The sequence below is a fragment of the Canis lupus genome, chromosome 1 (assembly GCF_011100685.1).
Source record: "Canis lupus familiaris isolate Mischka breed German Shepherd chromosome 1, alternate assembly UU_Cfam_GSD_1.0, whole genome shotgun sequence".
Lineage (NCBI taxonomy): Eukaryota > Metazoa > Chordata > Mammalia > Carnivora > Canidae > Canis > Canis lupus.
In genome coordinates, this window is record NC_049222.1 from 59,267,365 (window position 1) to 59,285,985 (window position 18,621).

General features: G+C 47.3%; 1 long non-coding RNA gene across 5 annotated transcripts; it reads right to left on the reverse strand.

The window, feature by feature from the left end:
* Positions 1 to 346: 346 nt before the first annotated feature.
* On the reverse strand, positions 347 to 18,087 carry LOC102156314. 5 transcript variants are annotated; one of them, XR_005353825.1, is made up of 5 exons: positions 17,892 to 18,087; positions 11,032 to 11,073; positions 9,319 to 9,570; positions 3,934 to 4,055; positions 347 to 857 (listed from the first exon to the last, which is right to left on the reverse strand). It is a non-coding gene; the product is annotated as an uncharacterized LOC102156314 (long non-coding RNA). The 5 variants fall into 5 exon arrangements; XR_005353827.1 differs by having other exon boundaries at positions 347 to 862; XR_005353826.1 differs by lacking the exon at positions 3,934 to 4,055 and having other exon boundaries at positions 347 to 862; positions 17,892 to 18,086.
* Between the last annotated feature and the right edge of the window lie 534 nt (positions 18,088 to 18,621).

Consider the following 18,621-nt stretch of genomic DNA (forward strand, 5'->3'; position numbering starts at 1 on the left):
CAGCATTCCTTTTTTCTTCCTGGTGGAGTGAGGCTAAGGAGGTGGGGGAGCACAACCCCTGGTGGTTAGAATGTGGCACTAGAATATGATGGGGGAGGGAGGGAGGGAGTAAACGCTTGGGGGATTCAAGATTAGTATGCACCTGACTCAAAGGCAGGGTGTGGTAAGCCGTGAGGCTAGGGGGCAAGCCCGTGTGAGGGCCTGGGAGTCTTCCCGCTGGTCCTAGCAGTCTAGAGCTGTGCTGCCCAAAGCAGATAAAATGCGAGCCACTTATGTATTTTTGCATTTTGGAATAGTCACATCAAAAAAAAAAAAAAAAAAAAGAAAACAACAGAAACAGATAAAATTAATTTCAAGACTGTTTTATTAAACCCAATATATTCAAAATGTTATCATGTTAACATGTAATCAGTATTTAAAGTGACTGAGGATAAATTTTTATATACAGGTTGGTTTTGTTTGTTTTTGTACCAAATGTTCAAAATCTGTTGAGTATCTTACGCTTCTGCACGTCTCAGTTCTGACGAGCCACATATCAAGTGCCCAGGAGCCACGTGTAGCAGTAGGCACCCTACGGGCAGCGCAGATCTGGAACTTCTCCTGCAAGTACTTGGGATCGTGAAGGGATTTAAGCCTGGCAGTGGTGAGATCGTATTTATATTCCAGACACATCACCGTGGCAGGTTTGAGGAAGGTAATTTAAAGGACAGAAGACTGGAGGCAGGAAGATGAGGCAGGAGACCATGGCACAGAGATACAGGTGAGCGATGACCCCGGTCAGAAGCAGAGGTGAGGAGGAGGATGGCAATGCGAGGGGCACCGTCAGTGAGGATCCAGTCGGAGCAGCAGAGGTTACCCTAGTCTCCGAAAGACAAGGAAACAACTACGGTGAATTGACTAAGTCGTGGTGAAAATGATGAAAAGCCCAAGAAAGGACAATAATGCGTCCAGGAGCTAGCAAAGCACACGTCACTGTCCTTCTAGACTGGAAGACAGAGGAAGAGGTAGTGTCACCAGAGCCAGAAGCTCAGCCACCTGCTGGGAGACTTGGGGAGTAAGCATCCTGGCTTCTCCCCCCCCCCCCCCCCCACCTTCCAGGCTTCCAGTGGCGCCTCCCATGGCCCCAACCTCCCAGTTGAAAGGGGAATATACTTCCCAGGGGAATAGAAGGCAAGTGGGCAATGGGGCTGGGGGACAAGGGTCATGAACATGGAGACATGGTCAGAACATGGAGACACGGTTTTCTTAAACTTTTCAGGGGCAAGTTGGCCTAAGTTGAAGACTGTAGGTCAAGTGTTGTACTGAGGGACCATAGGGGTGAGCGCTGAGTTTCCTGGTCGTGTCCTATAGGACCACATCAGGGAAAAAGAGTTGATCATCAGGTTTCCCCGGACGCGGCAATCCCAAGCCAGTCGCCTGTGCCCAGACAGCTCTCCCTTGAGAAGGGCTCCCTCGCCGGGACCTGCCAGGGGACCTGCCAGGGGACCTGCCACCCCGCAGAAACAGGCCTGGGCGGCGGCCCCACCGTCCCGCCGGCCGCGTGCAGCCAGACTCGCCCGATCCCCGCAAGGGCTCATACCCAAGACCTCGCTTGGGCTGGGCTTGGTGGCCCAGACGGCGGGGCCCAGGGAGGTCATTCGGGAGGGAGGGAGCAAGACCTCCTAAAGCCCAAGGTCTCCAAACGGGCCTCCGCAGCCCGGGTGTCCCCCTGGGCTCGGCCTCCCTCCCTTCGGGCTGGGCGGGGCGGCTGCCGGGGAGCAAGGGGGGGCCGAGGGCCGAGGGCCGGCCCGGGGGCGGGGCTCCAGCTGCCGGGCCGAGGCGCTCCGGGAGGGGCCGCGCGGGCCTGAGGCTCGGGGCAGCTCGGGGCGGAGGGCGGCGGGGGGCGGGCCCGGGGCTCCGGGCAGCCCAGGTGACGGCGCTCGGGGCGGCGCGGCGCGGGGACCGGGAGGTGCACAGAGGCGGGGCCTCGGCGGGGCGGCCGGGGGGGGCGGGGGGGGCTCCGGCAGGCTCGGGGGCCTCCGCGCCTTCGTCCCGCCCGCGCCCGGCCCGCCGCCGCCGCGCAGCGAGCCGAGCAACGACGCCCCGGCGCACGCGTGGGGGGCGCGGCCGCAGGCAGGGGCTTCGGGGAGCCGCGGGGGGCCGCGGGGGGGGGGCCGCGGGGGGGGCCGCGGGGCTGAGCCGGGAGCTGAGCCCGGAGCGGGCGGCGCCGGCGGGAGCTGGTCCTGGGGAGGGCGCACGGGAAGGAAGGTGGTAAATTGAGTTTAAGAGAAAGAGAGAGAGAGAGGAAAGAGAAAAGAAAGAAAGAGAAAAGACAGACGAAAGAGAGAAGAGAGAAAAGAAAGAAAAAGAGACGAAAGAAAAAGAAGAAAGAGAAAGGAAGGAAAAGAAAAGAAGAGAAAAAAAGAAAGAGAAAGAGAAAGAAAGAAAGAGGAAGGAAGGAAGAAAAGGAAGAAAGAAATTCCTCTAGGATGATACAAAAAAAAAAAAAGAAAAGGAAAGGGAGAGCGGCCTGGGCACCTGGGGGGGGGGGCACGCGTTCCGTGAACGCGGCTTCCCTGGGCTCGGGCGTGGCGCGCGCGCGTGGGCCCTGGAGGGGAGCCTGGGACCGCGGGGAAGCGCGGGGGTCGCCTGCGGGGCCCGGTTCCGGCCCGCGGGGGCGACCCTCGGCCTTTCTAGCACCGAACAGCGTCCCAGGCGGGAGGAGGGCCCCGGTGCCGGGAGGGAAGGAGCGGAGGAGGCTGCAGGCTGACGCCCCCAGCCCCCCAGCCCCAGCCCCCCAGCCCCCAGCCGCTCACCTCACCGCCGCACCGCGCCTCTCTAAGGAAGGCAGCGTTGATCTTATTTATTGGGGAGAGAGCGAGCATGAGCAGGGAGGAAGAGGCAGAGAGGCGGGGAGCCCAATGCGGGACTCGATCCCAGGACTTTGGGATCACGGCCTGAGCCGAAGGCAGATGCTCAACCGACTGAGCCCCACCCCCACCCCCCTGCGCCCCGGGGCCCGACAGGGCCGATTTTATTTATTTATTATTTATTAAGGTTTATTATTCATGAGAGACACAGAGAGAGAGGCAGAGACACAGGCAGAGGGAGAAGCAGGCTCCCTTGCGGGGAGCCCAATGCGGGACTCGATCCCGGGACCCCAGATCACACCCCGGGCCGAAGGCCGCGCTAAACCGCTGCGCCACCCAGGGATCCCCTAGGGACTGATTTTAAAGAATGAGGTGAGAGTCTGTTCACCGACTGCACCTCCCTGGCGGCAGGTCCAGCGGAGAGGCCTCTGGCTCCTGGCTCCTCCCCAGGGTGCTCCCGGCTGCGCCCACAGGCCCGAGGCCCCGGGAAGGCGCCACCCTTCCTGGCTTCCCGGGGACGGGGACAGAGGCAGCAGCGGGTGTTCCCGGCGTGTCCGGTCCATGAGCTCCCCGAGTTCCCCAGGACACGGTTACAAAGCTCTTTCCTTCCTGATAGAGCCGTCCAAACAGCCTGGGTCCTCGGGATGGAGCTGGCATCCGCACACCTGGGGCTGCAAGCCAGGTCCTGACGCCCTAAAGGCCTAAAGGAACGTGACAAGATCTCTAAAGGGCATACAGAAGGGAAAAGCTAGGGGGGTGTGCATGTGTATTTCTATATATTTGTATATATTTGTATACAATTATACATGTATATATATTTGTATATATATATTTGTATATGTATATTTTGTATATATTTGTATATATTTGCATATATCAGTATCACACATACGTATACACGCATGCATATATGCTCCAACATATGTGTATATGTATATACACATGTATATTATATGTAAATAGATGTGGGGGGGTTGTATGCTGGTATATGCAGATATATAAATTGATTCACTCACACACCTAAATAATAAATGTGCACTAGGAAAGTCAAACAATAATTGATTCCATTCATATACTCACTCACCTGTATTAAACAGCATAGAAAATAGCAGTTTGGATTTTTTAAAAAATTACTTCTAACGTAGTTTGTTTGTGGTTACAAAACAACCAGATGGAAAGCAGTCTGGGAAGAAATCTGTTTCATCACTGTGAGTGAACAAACACAATTAGAATGCTAAAAACATTAAATCTCATGAAACTGAACAGAACAGGGACTTTTTTTTTTGAATGGCAATCAGATGAATTATAGCCACCTAAGCTCAGTAATCTCCTGAGACTCAATATTCCTTACAGCATCAGCTGCAGGCAAAAGAAACAGAGCTGGCTAATTTGAAATCAATCATTAATATTCATTTTTTATCTTGCTACAGCTGTAGCGACTGTGGTCTGTCGTCTTTACTTTCCATGTGGCAATCCGTTTCCTTTGAAGAAAGCAGGATTGGCAAGTTTCCCTTACTCGCTTGCTCATTCATTCATTTTCTTCTTAAAAGAAAAAAAAAAATCCCCAGAGTGCTTTTCAAGTGACTTTTGAGCAACCTGAGCTGAAACTGGTAGACATCTACTCGTCATTACTGTACAATTTTTTTTTAAATTTTTTTCTTTTTTAAGCCATGTGAGTATTTTAAGCACATTTTTAAATTGATTATATTGCAAGTACTAGGAGTTTTTAAAAAGTAAAACCATAGAATAATTCTTGCTATCCATTTCAACAGAAGTCTAGAATTAATGCACATAGAACACTGAGCAAAAATGTTCTTTACTTTCTTAACCAAATCGTATTTTTACCATCAGGTTTACTTTTAATAAGTATATTTTTATTTCAAAAGGTAGGAAAAAAAATCTAGTATCCTACCCTACTTATATAATCATATTAAATATCTGAATTTTTCAAAAAAAATCTGAATTTTTCATATCTTTTTTCATTCACGAAGATTGTTGCGAATTGTTATCGAGCTATATTAATAATGCTTTACTTTGCTTTATTGAGTTAATATTGGCTCTCTGATATTTATGTCACTATATAGTATTTCTTTTTATAAGTATGGTAAAATATGCATGACATAAAGTTTACCATTTTGAGATGTACAGTTCACTAGGGTTATCACATTCACATTGCTGCGCACAGTCTCCCGAGCTCTTTATCTTGCAAAACTGGGGCTCTATGCATCAACCAACAGTGCCCTATTCCTCCCCCCTCTCCAGTCCCTGAGAACCACCTTCTCCTTTCTGTCTGAGTACACATAACTACTCTCAGTACCTCGTGTAAATGGAATTATTCAGTACATGTCTTTCTGTGACGGGCTTATTTCACTCAGCATAATGTCTTTCAGGTTCATCCACGTTGTTTCAGAATTCCCTAGTTTTTTATGTATATACTAAATTTTGTTTATCCATTCACTGTTTTTTGTTGTTGTTGTTTTGTTTTGTTTTGTTTTTTTATCCATTCACTGTTGATGGATATGGGTTGCTTCCACCCTTGTGAGTGAGTAATGAGTTGTCAACAACTCATTGGCCGTTGTGAGTAATGCTGCTGTCAACATGGGTGTACAGATACCTCTTCAAGACCCTGGTTTGGGTATATAACCAGAAGTGGAATTGCCAGACCATATGGTAATTCTATTTTTAGTTTTCTTAGTGTACATTTCCATCAACAGTGTACCGGGTTCCAGCTTCTCCATATCTTCACCAACACTTGTTATTTTCTCAATTTTTTTTTCCTAGTAGCCACTCTATTGGTTGCCAGGTAGAGTGTATAGTATCTTTCATCAAAAAAAAAAAAAAAAAAAAGTATCCTTCATCAGCATTTTTGATGACTATATAATATGCTGTCTGGTATATATACATAATTTACTTAACCATAACCCTTTTGTTAAATATTTAGGTTGTTTCCATTTTTTTCCCCCTACTAGAAATAATATTCTGGCAAAAATCTTCAGATACTTTCCCCATATTTTAGATTGTCTCCTCTGGGTTGATTCCCAGAATTAGACTAACTGGTTCACACTGAATAAATCTTTATTGTTATTGATACATTTTACATTTTACTTTAATAATTTTTCCTGTTAGGCATTGGTTAGCATTGAAAGAATTTGCAGGATTACGTGGGAGCCTTCCAAGTGGTTTCTTTTCTTTCTTTCTTTCACCTATGCCCCAAACAACATGTCACATACAAGTGATCTGCCTAAAGCAGTATTTTATGTTTTTCCTGACACTCGCCAGAATTTCTCTTTTAAAACACAAAGTTTTAAAAAAAAAAAAAAAAAAACACAAAGTTTGGGGTGCCTATGTGGCTTGGTCGGTTAAGCGTCTGCCTCTGGTTCAGGTCATGATCCTGGGGTCCCAGGATGGAGTCCCATGTTGGGCTCCCTGCTCAGCAGGGGAATCTGCTTCTCACTCCTCTTCTGCTCCTGCTTGTGCTCTCTCACTCTCATTCTCTCTCTCTCTCTCAAATAAATAAATAAATCTTTAAAACAAACAAAAGAAAGGCTCTTGCTCTTTTATTTCTCTTGGTAGCACCTTGTTATGGTCTTTGTTTCCAGAAAACTGTTTTGTCATTACGTTACTGCTTCATTCAGGGTCCTATAGCCACATTGGGCTCTCCTTATTTCCATCCCTGTGAATTCCTAGCACACTGCTGTTAACTCTGACACTCTCTTAGCACGTACTCAGCCCTATGGCCAGAAACAGCTCCAGAAAGCATAACTGAAGAGTGATATCAGAGTGGAGTCTTCGTGGGTGGGTGCTAACATTTTTAATCAGCTTTCAGAGGGTTTTTTTGGCACTAAGAATTGCCAATCATGGGATTTGGACCTGTATTCAACACCAAGATTTATTGCTCTAATGTCAACCTTCTCCATCACCTCAAACCTTCAGTAGTCTGCTATGTCTTTACAGCCTGCATGACAGTGTTGAGGGAACATACAAGAAATAGTAAAGGGGACCGTAAGGGAAGGAGGGGAAACTGAGTGGGAAAAAATTAGAGAGGAAGACAAACCATGAGCGACTCCTGACTCTGGAAAACAAAGGGTTGCAGGAGGGGAGATGGGTGCGGGGAGGGCATAACTGAGTGATGGGCATTAAGGGCTGGGGCACTTGATATGATGAGCACTGAGTGTTATACTGTAGGTTGGCAAGCTGAATTAAAATAAAAAAATAAAAAGTAAAAAATAAAAAGAGCGTGGCATCCACATGCATCTCTCAGCTGATGACAATGCAGAAGTAGCACCATTGTGCCAAGCGGCACAGTGATCTTGGTGCTCTAGGCAGTGCAGCAGCAGGGTCACCAAGAGCCGTAGGAAGAGTGGGTGTGGCAAGAGAAGCCCCCGTGCTGTAGAGCGGGCTCGGGAGCAGAGATGCAGACAGACATGCCTCCCAGCATGCCTCGGGGGTGGGCACAGAGCTGGCCCACGGGCCATGTATGGACGTGTCCCTCCAACGGAGCCCGACTGCCTATGTGATTAAGTCCAAATTCTTCAGCCTCAGACTCATAAACTGGTGCCAGACCCCCTTCCCCCACCATTTTCTTCTACTCACCCCCCTTACCCTCACTGTTCTCCGGTCCAGCAGTTTCTTTCCAGCCTCCATCCACTGAACGTGCAGGGATTACACTTCTCCTTTTCTTGGTCATTAGTTCCTCTGAATTGTCATCTTCGCTGGGCTTTCCCAGAACCACTCAGACCCACACAGGGTCACCCACACCTTCCTGGGTACTCCTATTGCACCCTCTTACCCTGATTCTAGAACTGCCCATGCTGACCTCTGATCCTTCCCTTTTGTCTGCCTCCTGGGCCAGCCCACAGAGCTCACTGACACCAGGAAGTCTTTCTCCTATGGCAGCCTCGTGCCTGACCTGTGGGGGTGCCCAGTGTCCTGATGACTAAATAAATGAATGCAGGGGCACTTTTTTGCTAATGTTTGTCTGGCTGGCTCAGAAGGTGCAATTCCTTCTGAAGTCAGCGGATTAATAGGTGGCAAGACTTGCTGTTTTAGGGAAGAAGGCAATGACGTAAGAGAAGTTCCAATGAGACACTAAAAGGAAGTGGAAGGTCCACTCAGTGCAGCCCAATGGAGAGAGAGGGAAGGAGAGAAAGTTGGAAGTCCAGAAACCAAACACTTGGCTGAGTGTGTTCTGACTTTCCTTCAAACAAAATTCCAGAGAAGTTGCTCCTGCTACGTGTGGGGAAACAGAAAGCAGAGGGATCTTGTGCCCCACTGCCCCGTGAGAACTCTGGAAGGAGACACACAGGGTGGCCCCACGCAAACAGGCACCTTGATGCTCCTGAGGGCCGCTCCCCCTCTGTAGCTGAAAGGTAACTGCCACGATGATCGCAGAAGAAACGGTGAGGCTGCTTCTGCACAGAGGCCATGGCATGGACAACATAAGCCAAAGGCCAATGCAGAACTCGGCTAAGACACAGAGGAGCCCACAGCAGCGGCAAGAGCAGAGGTGAGGCCCAGTCTGCAGGGGAAGACCACCAGGCCCTGCCAAGCCAAGAGAGCAGGCCACAGATCACCGGCCTCAGGCTTCAGCTGTACACAGCAGCAGAGCCCTGTGACCAGGGGGACACTTGGAGGACTTTTGTGACTCTAGAAGCCCCGAGAGATCTGTCTGTGGGACCAAGGCCCTCTTCCAACCCACAAAGTCGTGTCCATATCTGATCATAGTCACTGCCTTGGAAAGAGCAGGGATTGGGGAAGAAATCTAAAAATGCAGTATTGATATGTTAAAAAAAAAAAAAGTTAAATCATTAAAAGCAATTAGGGTATAGATTTAACTGGCCAGATGGGAGTTCCCACCTCATCTTTATCCAAAGAAGCGAGAGCCCGGGAGGAGGATTGGCCCAGCCACACAGAGGACTATAGTCGGGGCGGGGGTGGGGGTGGGTGGCGGGGGATGTATGGCTGTTGGCTGAATGGATTCTTCAACTCTACTGTCAATGACAAAGTAAATAAAAGAGAAGGAATCAGATAAACCTATCTAGTGAAAAAGCCACGCCGCAGTGGAACAGGGCTGGAGTTCTGGGGACCTCTGTGCCTTTTTGTCCAGTAATACGCCTCTTGCTTATCCATCACGCCTTCCTCCTCTGTGACATGTGTGCTTCCTCAAAGCACCGTGAGGAGAAGAAACCAAGGGACTTGAACGCGGCCTCGGGGTTTAACAGTCAATCAGCTGCCGCTGCTGCCCCAGTCAGGTATAATCTGCCTCGTGGCTGCCTCTTGCTGATACCTGCAGGAGCTCTGTATGTGCACGTGTGTGTGTGAGGGTGTGCACGCACGTTTAGGTACGTGTGTACACATGCCACTCGTATCCATCTGTGGGCTGGAGGGGGGCCTCAGGGAGCCAAAGCCCAACATTCACGGTTTACAATGAAGGGACGGAGGGCTTGCCACCGCCCACCCCACCACCCACCTTGATGTGAGTAGACATGGGTTGAACAGGCCTCTGGACTCTGATGCCATGAAATCTCTGGTCAGACCTGCAGGCTCTGCTTCCCGGCTCAGACCTTTGGCTCTTCTGGCCTCTCTGGCAAGACCTCCGGATTGATGCCAAAACCCAAGTGTAAACCCTTTCAGTCCTCTGCTCTATGTGGCTTCTCTGCCTGACTTCTGAGTCTGGCTCTGATAGACCTTGCAATCCGTGCGGGAACTCCAGCATCGGCCTCTGTAGAGTTAAGGAAGGACACTGGCTACTTCCTTTTCCTCCAAAGCCCCTTAGCTGCTCGCCTGGTCATTGGTGACTTCCCTCTGCCCAACCCACCCACCTCCACCCTACCAGACGAGCGCAGCTTCCCCTGCACCTCTCTGGCCGTGATTGTCCCTGGGTGACCCTGGCCCAGAAAGTGCATTCCCACACATTACTTTTATTCTTGCAACACTCTGAAAATTCACATGGGGATATATTTTGTCATAGCTGGTTACCACATGTAACCATATTGTTAGGTCTCATGAAGGGGTTAGCACACACCAAGTCATTTAATCCTTCAAGTGACCTAAGATATTGCTGTTTTAGTAGTGGGAGAACTGATGTTTAGGAGGGTTGAGAGTTTTGCACAAAGCCACAGTTGCAAATTCCACAATTGAAATCCAAATTTGGACCTCTCTCTGCTGAGTTCCAAGGCCTATATGCTTAGCCCCACACCAGGCGGCCTCCTCGTGAAGAGGAGGAGTCTTCACCCTAAAGATGTTCCTCTGTCTCTGAACCTACTTCCCAATGATTTCCAGACAAGATCTCTACTCTTCTGAAGCTTCATTACACAGCTCATGCCAATGCACAACTTGGTTTTCTTTCTTCCCTTTACCTACCCATCATGGTCTAAGGACAATTTTTTAAAAGATTTTTATTATTTATTTGAGAGAGAGAGTGAGCCTGAAAGAGAGGCATGAGCAAGGAGGAGAGGTAGAGGGAGAAGCAGACTCCCCACTGAGGAGGGAGCCCCATGCAGGACTCGATCCTGGGACCCTGGGATCATGACTTGAGCTGAAGGCAGACGTTTAACTGACTGAGCCACCCAGGTGCCCTAAGGACAATTTCTTAAATGGTAAAATTATGTCTCTCATGTCATTATAAAATAAACACAAGAACTGCCGAAATGCAGAAATGAATTTAACTTGCCTGCAAAACTGGTCAAGATCTGCAGGGCAATAATCAATTGCACCTGACACTGTTCATTTGCATTTTTACAAACAACAGTCATTTGCATTTTTATCATTTTCTACAATGTAGAGTGCAAATTATCTCAAAGATAACGAAAGGTGGACATAGAAGAGTGTGCTATATAGGACACTCAGCAGTTATTTGCACCGATTTCAAGGGCTTTTGCATTTTTATGACATCCTGAACATAATATTTTATTATATGACTATATCATAACGTAATTACTCTACACACACACACACACACACACACCACAGATTGGTCTAGATTCCAGTTGTGGAGAAACATTTTCTCTCCAGAATGAACAGAGTAGAAGCACCTGGTCTTGCAGCCTTCCTTAAGTGGCATCTCTAAGAGGTAAGTATTCCACAACCAACTATGTATTATTCCAGAAAACTTCCCCCAATATCACAGGTTATCAACATTTTTCAAAACAGTACCGGGCACAGATCGCACTGGGATACTCACCTCCTGTCTTTCATGGTATCGGTGCTCATGTGGCCGTCAATCCTAGGACAGACACAGGGATAGGAAGTTTTGAAGACCCAATTAAATATTTTGACTAGAACTCTTGTCTTTGCTTTGACAGAAGAACATCCTTGCATGAAACAAACATTTACCAAAAATACTCCTCAAGGAGGATATGGTTCTGTCTCTCAGCTGCAGCGCTCTGACTTCTTCCTTCCCCAACCACCTGTTTCCCGTCTCGAGCACTTAGGCTCTTGGGTCACCAGCAGTGGCCGCTCACCGAGCCGGGGCAGAGCTGCTGCAAGGACAAGCCCGAGCCCCGGCACACAGCCGTCCAGGGGTGCTTTGGCCTCCAAGATGCGGGGTGCTCCAGGGTCTAAAGTCATCTTCTTGCCTCCCGAGGAAAGTAGAGTTGGAGATGAGAATGCATATGCAAGTACCTTATTTGGGAGGTGCAGGGAATATTGCAGAGGAATAGGGCAGGGAATAGAGGGGCGGGTGGGCAATAAAGGATGTGCGGTTAAGCCACCATCGCCATCGCAGTGGGTGATGGAAACTTCGTCTTGCAGGGAAACTGGAGGAAATGGTGCAAAACAGAAACCCAGATGGAGCCAACCCCAGGGGCCAGGGACCTGGGGTGGTGTTTATCTATCAAGTCCTGTGGGCCAGTGATTGAAGGCTGTTGCTGAGAGGTGCTTCCGTCCTGGTAATTGTACCTGCTACAGATTCTGCAAATAGGAGTGGATCCGGGCAGCTGGAGTCAGCAGGGCCACTGGACGGGCGGGGAGGTGAGGATGGGAGATGCCTCGGTTTCCCCTGCCCCTCACCGCAGCTGAGAGACGCCTTCCCTCCAGTGCTCAGCCTTAATATGCCTCAGCTGCTTTCTTGCTCTTTCTCGCTATACCATGTGTCCTAGCTTTAATTCCAGGAGGGAGATTCAGAGAATCGGATTGATACCCTCCCCTTCCTCTATGGTCCTTGGTGCAGGGCTTATCGCTTGGGATCAGCTCACAGGTGGCAGGTCAGCCCCTGCACCGGCTGTCCTAGGACAGGACGCCCAGACTCGTGTCTGCATGGGGCGGACAAGTACACAGAGCTGAGCTCCTCCTCCTGGGGAGGAGTGGAGGGCCGTGAGCAGGTCAGCTTCCTGACCCCCGTCCAGCAGGCATCGTGCACACTGGGTGCTGACACTCAGGTGGCAGAGCTCTGCCTTTGTCGGCCTCACGTTAACCTTGGCCTCACTGGGAGGAGAAGACGAGGCTTGAAGGCATTAGAATCCCAAAGCTGAAGCTGTGCTTTGCCATCTTTACGTTTCCCTGCAGAACTGAGTGTGTTCCTTTGGCCCATCCTGATTCAAAACTTAACACTCTGCCTCTCACCGTTCCCATCTTCTCATTTGACTGTTTTCATGAAGGAGAGCCTGACGTATGTGCAGTAGGGTTTCACTGTATCAAGAGCTGCCGTAATTATTCATTTCCAGCGGCACATAGCATTTAACTCTGGGGACACTGTATTCGAATGGAACCCCTCACTATTCTCCTTATGCTCCCCGAGAGGCCTCACTCTCCCAGTTACACTCTTCTCACCACTTTTTCCTTAAAGTGTTCAGCTCTCTGTGCAACTTATTTTTTGTTGCTTTGTATTATTATTATTAAAGATTTTATTTACTTATTCATGAGAGACACAAAGAGGCAGAGACACAGGCAGAGGGAGAAGCAGGCTCTCAGTGCAGGACTCAATCCCAGGACCCTGGGATCATGGCCTGAGCCAAAGGCAGATCCTCAATCACTGAGCCACCCATGTGCCCCCTCCTTTTTTTAACTATTAATTATTGACTCCCCACATAAGCCTCATAAGGACAGTTGCCAGAATGAAGTGTTCAAATTAGTATTTGTTGACTGAATTTATCATTAAAGTAAGGACCTTAAGGGTTATTTTTGTTTTGGTTTGGTGTTTTGGGGCTGTTTTTTTTGTTGTTGTTGTAGTTGTTCCTTGTTTTTTTTTCTAGAAAAGGGTGTGGGGTATTAGTTTGTGACCCAGTGGCATCTGTGGTTTGGTCCCTAATGTAACAAGGACACATACTGGGCTAGCAACTGGCTGGGGGCAGTGTGGAATCATCAGACCGAACTGAAGTTGTGGCCTGGGCCTCATCAGCGTGGCTCAGACCAGCAAAGTCTGGCCCTGGAGATGGGAAGCCTGTGAGGAACCATTAGGTAGCTAGTGGGGTAGGGGCAAGTGAGCTGGGCAGTGAGCAACATGAAAACATCTGGCAGCCACCAGGGCGAAGGGCAGAGGATAACCCGCTCAGACCTGCCTCTTGGATGAACAGAGCGGGTCCTGCCACGAACCAGCTCTGGGCGAGAAGAATTCCGAGTGAGGGAGGGAATTCACAGCAGCCACATCGCTGACAGCAGCCACCCCACCGCAGCCCACGCTGGGCATGCCAAAGCCCTCAGGCGGCCAAAACCAACAGCTGCGAGAAAATGATTCTTCAGGAGATCTCTAATAGGCTGTCCTTCTGCGGATGCTTATAGAGGCTGGCACTCACTGTGAGCGCCAAGAGTCAGTGCTTCGACTTCTTGTCTGTGTTCTGGTCTTCCTTTCACTTCTGATTTTGGAAATTTACACTGGGTACGAAATTTCTAAAAATTTTTAAGTAAGTAAAATTAGGTAAACTTAACATCACTATTTTCTCTCCTGACTGTCCTGTATCCAAATAGCAGAACCAACACACATGGGAGGAGAACACTAAATGGCACCCAACCTTTACGTCATTCGTGAAAGCGATCCTTTGGAGAAACTGAATAAATGAGGACAACTTGCTGTAGGACACACACCAATAAGGCTTGAGACTGCTGTCAATGGGCTAAGCAGCTTTCAGATCAAGGGCAATGTGGGCAGAGGCTGATTATCTCCAAGTGTGTGAACAGTATGACATTGAGTTTCAGAAAAGCAGGGCAATCAATTGCTGGTTAAGCTTAGAACTCGTAAAAACCACATACTTGCTGGCATTGTCCTATGTCGCTGAATATGTGGAGAAGAAATAGATTTCTGTGGTACATTAGAAAAAAAGTTTTGTTAGAAACTCCATTGTAAATGGAGTTGTTAGATTGTAAGAGAGAAGGCGTTTGCAAGAGGAGAAAAATCCAGATGTTCAAGGCTCTGGGTCAGGGTGTGCAGAATGTGTCACATTAACATGTTTACTGTTAAAAGTAAGTCTCAAGGGCACATTATTCAAAGAAAAGTGACAGCCAAGAATTTCCTAAAACTATCAAGAATGTTCTCTCTCTTTAGTAAGTGCACACCTATAAATTCCCCTTGTTCATTTTCAATGCACATTATTCTTTTTAACTCAAATTGATAATAATGATATATTCTGAAATAATGTTCTTTAAGTTAAATGCAGAGCCTCAAAACAAGCAGGCTGTTATTCAATCTCAGTAAGCCCTGAGGTTTCTAACCATGTTTCCAGATTCGCTGCCAAGAAAAGAGATTGCTCCTAAAACCACATGGAGGTGATGGCTGCTCCAAACTCCCTAACCTCAGAGCCTTCTCAGCTCCAAAGGCATCAATTCCATTTCATTGCATTTCAGCCCTTCCTCCGGATGGCCACACCTGTTCTGAACACTCACATCTCCAAGTCTGACCACAGCTCTCTGCCCTGCACATTCTTCTAGTCAGTCATTGCCGTATCTGCTCTATATCCCTCATTAGGAAGTCCCTGCATCCAGCAGTGTACTAACAGCCTACTCTGTGCAAAGCATTGTTCTTGCAAGACATCAGTACAAGGCAGACAAGAATCCCTGGCGGGTAGGGTATCCCGGGGTAGATAAGAAACAAGAGCTATAACAATAAGTAACGTGTTAGGTGAGAAGGTGATACATGCTCTGGAAAAATAGGGCACACTAAGAGGGATCAAGGAATGAGGGTCGTGGGGTGGTGGGAGGGGGCTGCAATCATCTTGCACCAGCTCCTGAGAGCTGATGTGGCTTCTCTTCCCCACTGCCACGTTCAGCAACATCAATTCAGTGACATCACAGTGGTAACTTGAAATTGCTGAACATCTGCACCATGAAAACTTGCAAATGACACACAGTGCAGCTTCTCTTTTCCCAGAAAAGCACCTGAGAAACATTTACCAGCATTTCACTGGTGTGATTTTAAATCAAACATTGACATTTGAGCGCCGACATGAATTAGATGAGGGAATCAGGCTTGTGGGATCTAGAACATTCAAGGCCATGGGACAAACTGTAGCAAAGCCCTGAACTAAGGAGCAAGACAAGTATGGTAGGAATAACAAGAAATACAGTGAAACTGAGAACAGAGGGAGTGGTAAAGATGAGCTCAGTTCAGTAACTTGAGAGGAGATCGTGGAGGGTGTTGTGGGTCACTGGAGGTACTTTAGCTTTTACTCTGAGTGTTGGAAAGCTCTTGGAGGTTTTAGCACAGAGGAATGTCAGGATCTAATATACTTTTTTTTTTAATTGGAGTTCAATTTTCTAATATACTTTCAAAGGACCATTTTGATTACTATGTTGAGAATAGATTGAGGTGGGGGGAGATGATGTGAAGGTAAAAGCAAGACAATGTATTCTAGTATTCTATTGCGTGAGAGAAATATGATGGCTCAGAGTACCGTAATGGAAGTAGTGAGAAATGATTGGCCTCTAGATATGTTTCTTTTCTTTTCTTTTCTTTTCTTTTCTTTTTTCTTTTCTTTTCTTTTCTTTTCTTTTCTTTTCTTTTCTTTTCTTTTCTTTTCTTTTTTTTTTTTCTTCTAGATATAGAAGCACCTACAGGATGCTTGGATGTATAGTATTAGAGATAGGAGTAAAGGTTGACACCAAAACATCTGGTTTGAACAGATGGAATGATGGAGTTGACATCAGCTGAGAAGTGGAAGACTCTAAACAGAACAGATGCAAGAGTAGGGAAGGGAGAGATAATCAGAAATTCTGTCCTGGACAGAATTAGCTTAACATATCTATTATGTTGAGTAAAAGGTGAATGTATGAATCTGTATTTCAAGAAAGAGTCTGGCTGGGAGGTAGACATTTGAGTGGCATAAATAGATGGAGGTTGAAGTCTTGAGACAGGATGGCAATGCCAAGGAGTGAGTATGGTTAGTGAAGAGAAAAGGAAGAAGGATTCAACTTTAGGATGCTCTGAGGTTAACAGGTCAGGGAGGAGAGAAGGGCCAGCAAAGGAGAGGGAGGAAGGGGATCGGCCAGAGAGGTAGGAGAAAAGCCAAAGGAGAGAATGCGAGAAGAGAAATTTAAGACAGTAAGTGTAGGAGACTCTTTCAAGGGCATCTGCTGCAACGTAGAGTAGAGAAATGGGGCAGTAGCTGGCAGTAGGATTGAGGTCAAGAATAGGCTTTGTTTTGTTTTCTTTAAAGATGAGAGAAATAACAGCAAGTTTGTATGGTGATGGGAAAGGGCCAGTAGAGAGAAATTTCAGTAGAGGGGAACTTTAGTCCCTCAACCTCTGAGGCTGGTTTCATTTCCCTCCTTGCTTCATTTCCCTCTTTAGCCAGCCTGGTCCCATGACTGGCTACTTCTATTATGTCTTTACCAGCCCGCTAGAATGCCTCCCTTTTGTTACTCCTTCCTTCCCAACCCCACCATTTTCTTTCTTCTCTAGAACTCTTGGGTTGCCAGTTGGCTTTACTACAATAGATTCATGCTACTAACCTCGGTTGAAACTACAGAGCTGTCCAAGTGTTCTTTTATTCTTATGTTCTTTCATGGTTTATTTCTTAGCAAATGACCAAGTGTTTATTCCAATTAAAAAAAATACTCTTAATCAGCATTCATTCAACACACAGTTATTGAGCAACAACTGCACTGCAGACACCAGGGGCCTGACACCCCACCGCCCACTGCTCCTTGGTCTCTCAGCCGCTGACCTTTACTCCACTTCACTGAAATGACTGATGGGAATTTCTTCACTCTTCTCCCTTATAGTCTCGTTTTTAAAGACATCTTTCCCATCATTATTTATAAAAGATAGTTTCCTTGCTGTTCTGAAAGATTAACTCTTTTGCTTGGGCCTTGATTCTATTACCTCTTCTATTTAATAGTTTTAGTTTAATAATTTAATGTCCTACCAATGACTCTTACTATGTTTTATCCCTCCCCGATTGCAGTCCCCTTCCTTCCAGAGGTAACAACTATACTGACTTTTGAACTAATCAGTCTTCTGCTTTTCCTTATGATTTTTTCATTTATATAAAATATATACGGGGATGCCTGGGTGGCTCAGCGGTGAGCACCTGCTCCTGGCTCAAGGCAAGATCCATGGTCTCAGGATCAAGTCCCATATCAGGCTCCCTGCCTGGAGCCTGCTTCTCCCTCTGCCTACATCTCTGCCTTTCTCTGTGTCTTTCATGAATAAATAAATAATAATCTTTAATATATACATTCATACACACATACATATAAGGTAAATATATGCATAGGTGTATATATATATATATTTTTTTTTTAAAGAGTAGGGTGTTCACTTTTGACAACCTGCAGTCCTCCTTTGTGCTTTAAGTAAAATGTAAGCCTAGCTATAGGGAGAAGACAATTTTGCTACTACTAGAGAGTCTCTCAATTGTAGTCTGGCTTCAGCTTCTCCATCAGGACAGGTCATGAGTGAGTCCTGGAAACATAGAGTTGGAGTAGGAAAATGGTGAGGGGTGGGGTGCTCTGCGTTTCATCTCTAAGCTTGCCATGGCTCGTCTTCACATTAGTCTTCCTAAAGCTTTGACCACATTACTCTCTTTTAATTTCATCTTTAATTTCTCCTGTGGTCTCCAGAATAAAATTTTAAACTATGTAAAATAAACAGTGTTACAGGCTCTCAATTACCTTTAAAGCAGCATTTTCCACTGTTCTTCTTTTTGCTCCTTAGTCAAATTAAACGACTATAGCTATTCCACCGAATCTGTAGGATTTCTAGGAGACAATCAGAAGACAACCTGGTTCTTTTCCCTCCCGTTCCTCCTACTCTGAAGCACTCATCACTGTTCTCAATGAAGTTTCAGGCAGCTCACTCATGGATAATGAAAAGTTCTGTGGTCACTAGGAGTCCTAATAATAGCCTCATTCCAGTAAACTGTTGAGTCATACATCATAGTCAGAACTCCAAATCTCGCTCAAAGCCTCTCTTCCTCAACTTAAGCTGCACTGCTCTGATGCTGTAGGGAAAGAGGGCATGATTGGCTTCTTCATCTTTTACTATATCTGAGCTTCTGACCATGCCTCTTTGTCCTCTGCTCCTGGGACTAACCCTTGATCCTCACAGAAGGTGACAGAGAGGCAAGGGTAGGAGAAGGAGAGTTTCTGTCTTGACTGGCACCAGGGGACCTGGTAGTGGGTTACTCCAGGTGGCATAGGTTTAAAGCTGATATTTCTGTTGGAGTGTATTTGTGGATCTATGGAGGCTCCACCTGGAATATATCCCTGATTTCTCCTGGGACAGGGGGATGACTTTCCTTCCATTCAATATACTCCTTCAGTCCCCGGACCTGGGAATCTACTCCTTCTGTTAGGGTCACAGCCTCCTCTAAGCAAGGCCTTTGGGCATGCTGACTCTCTC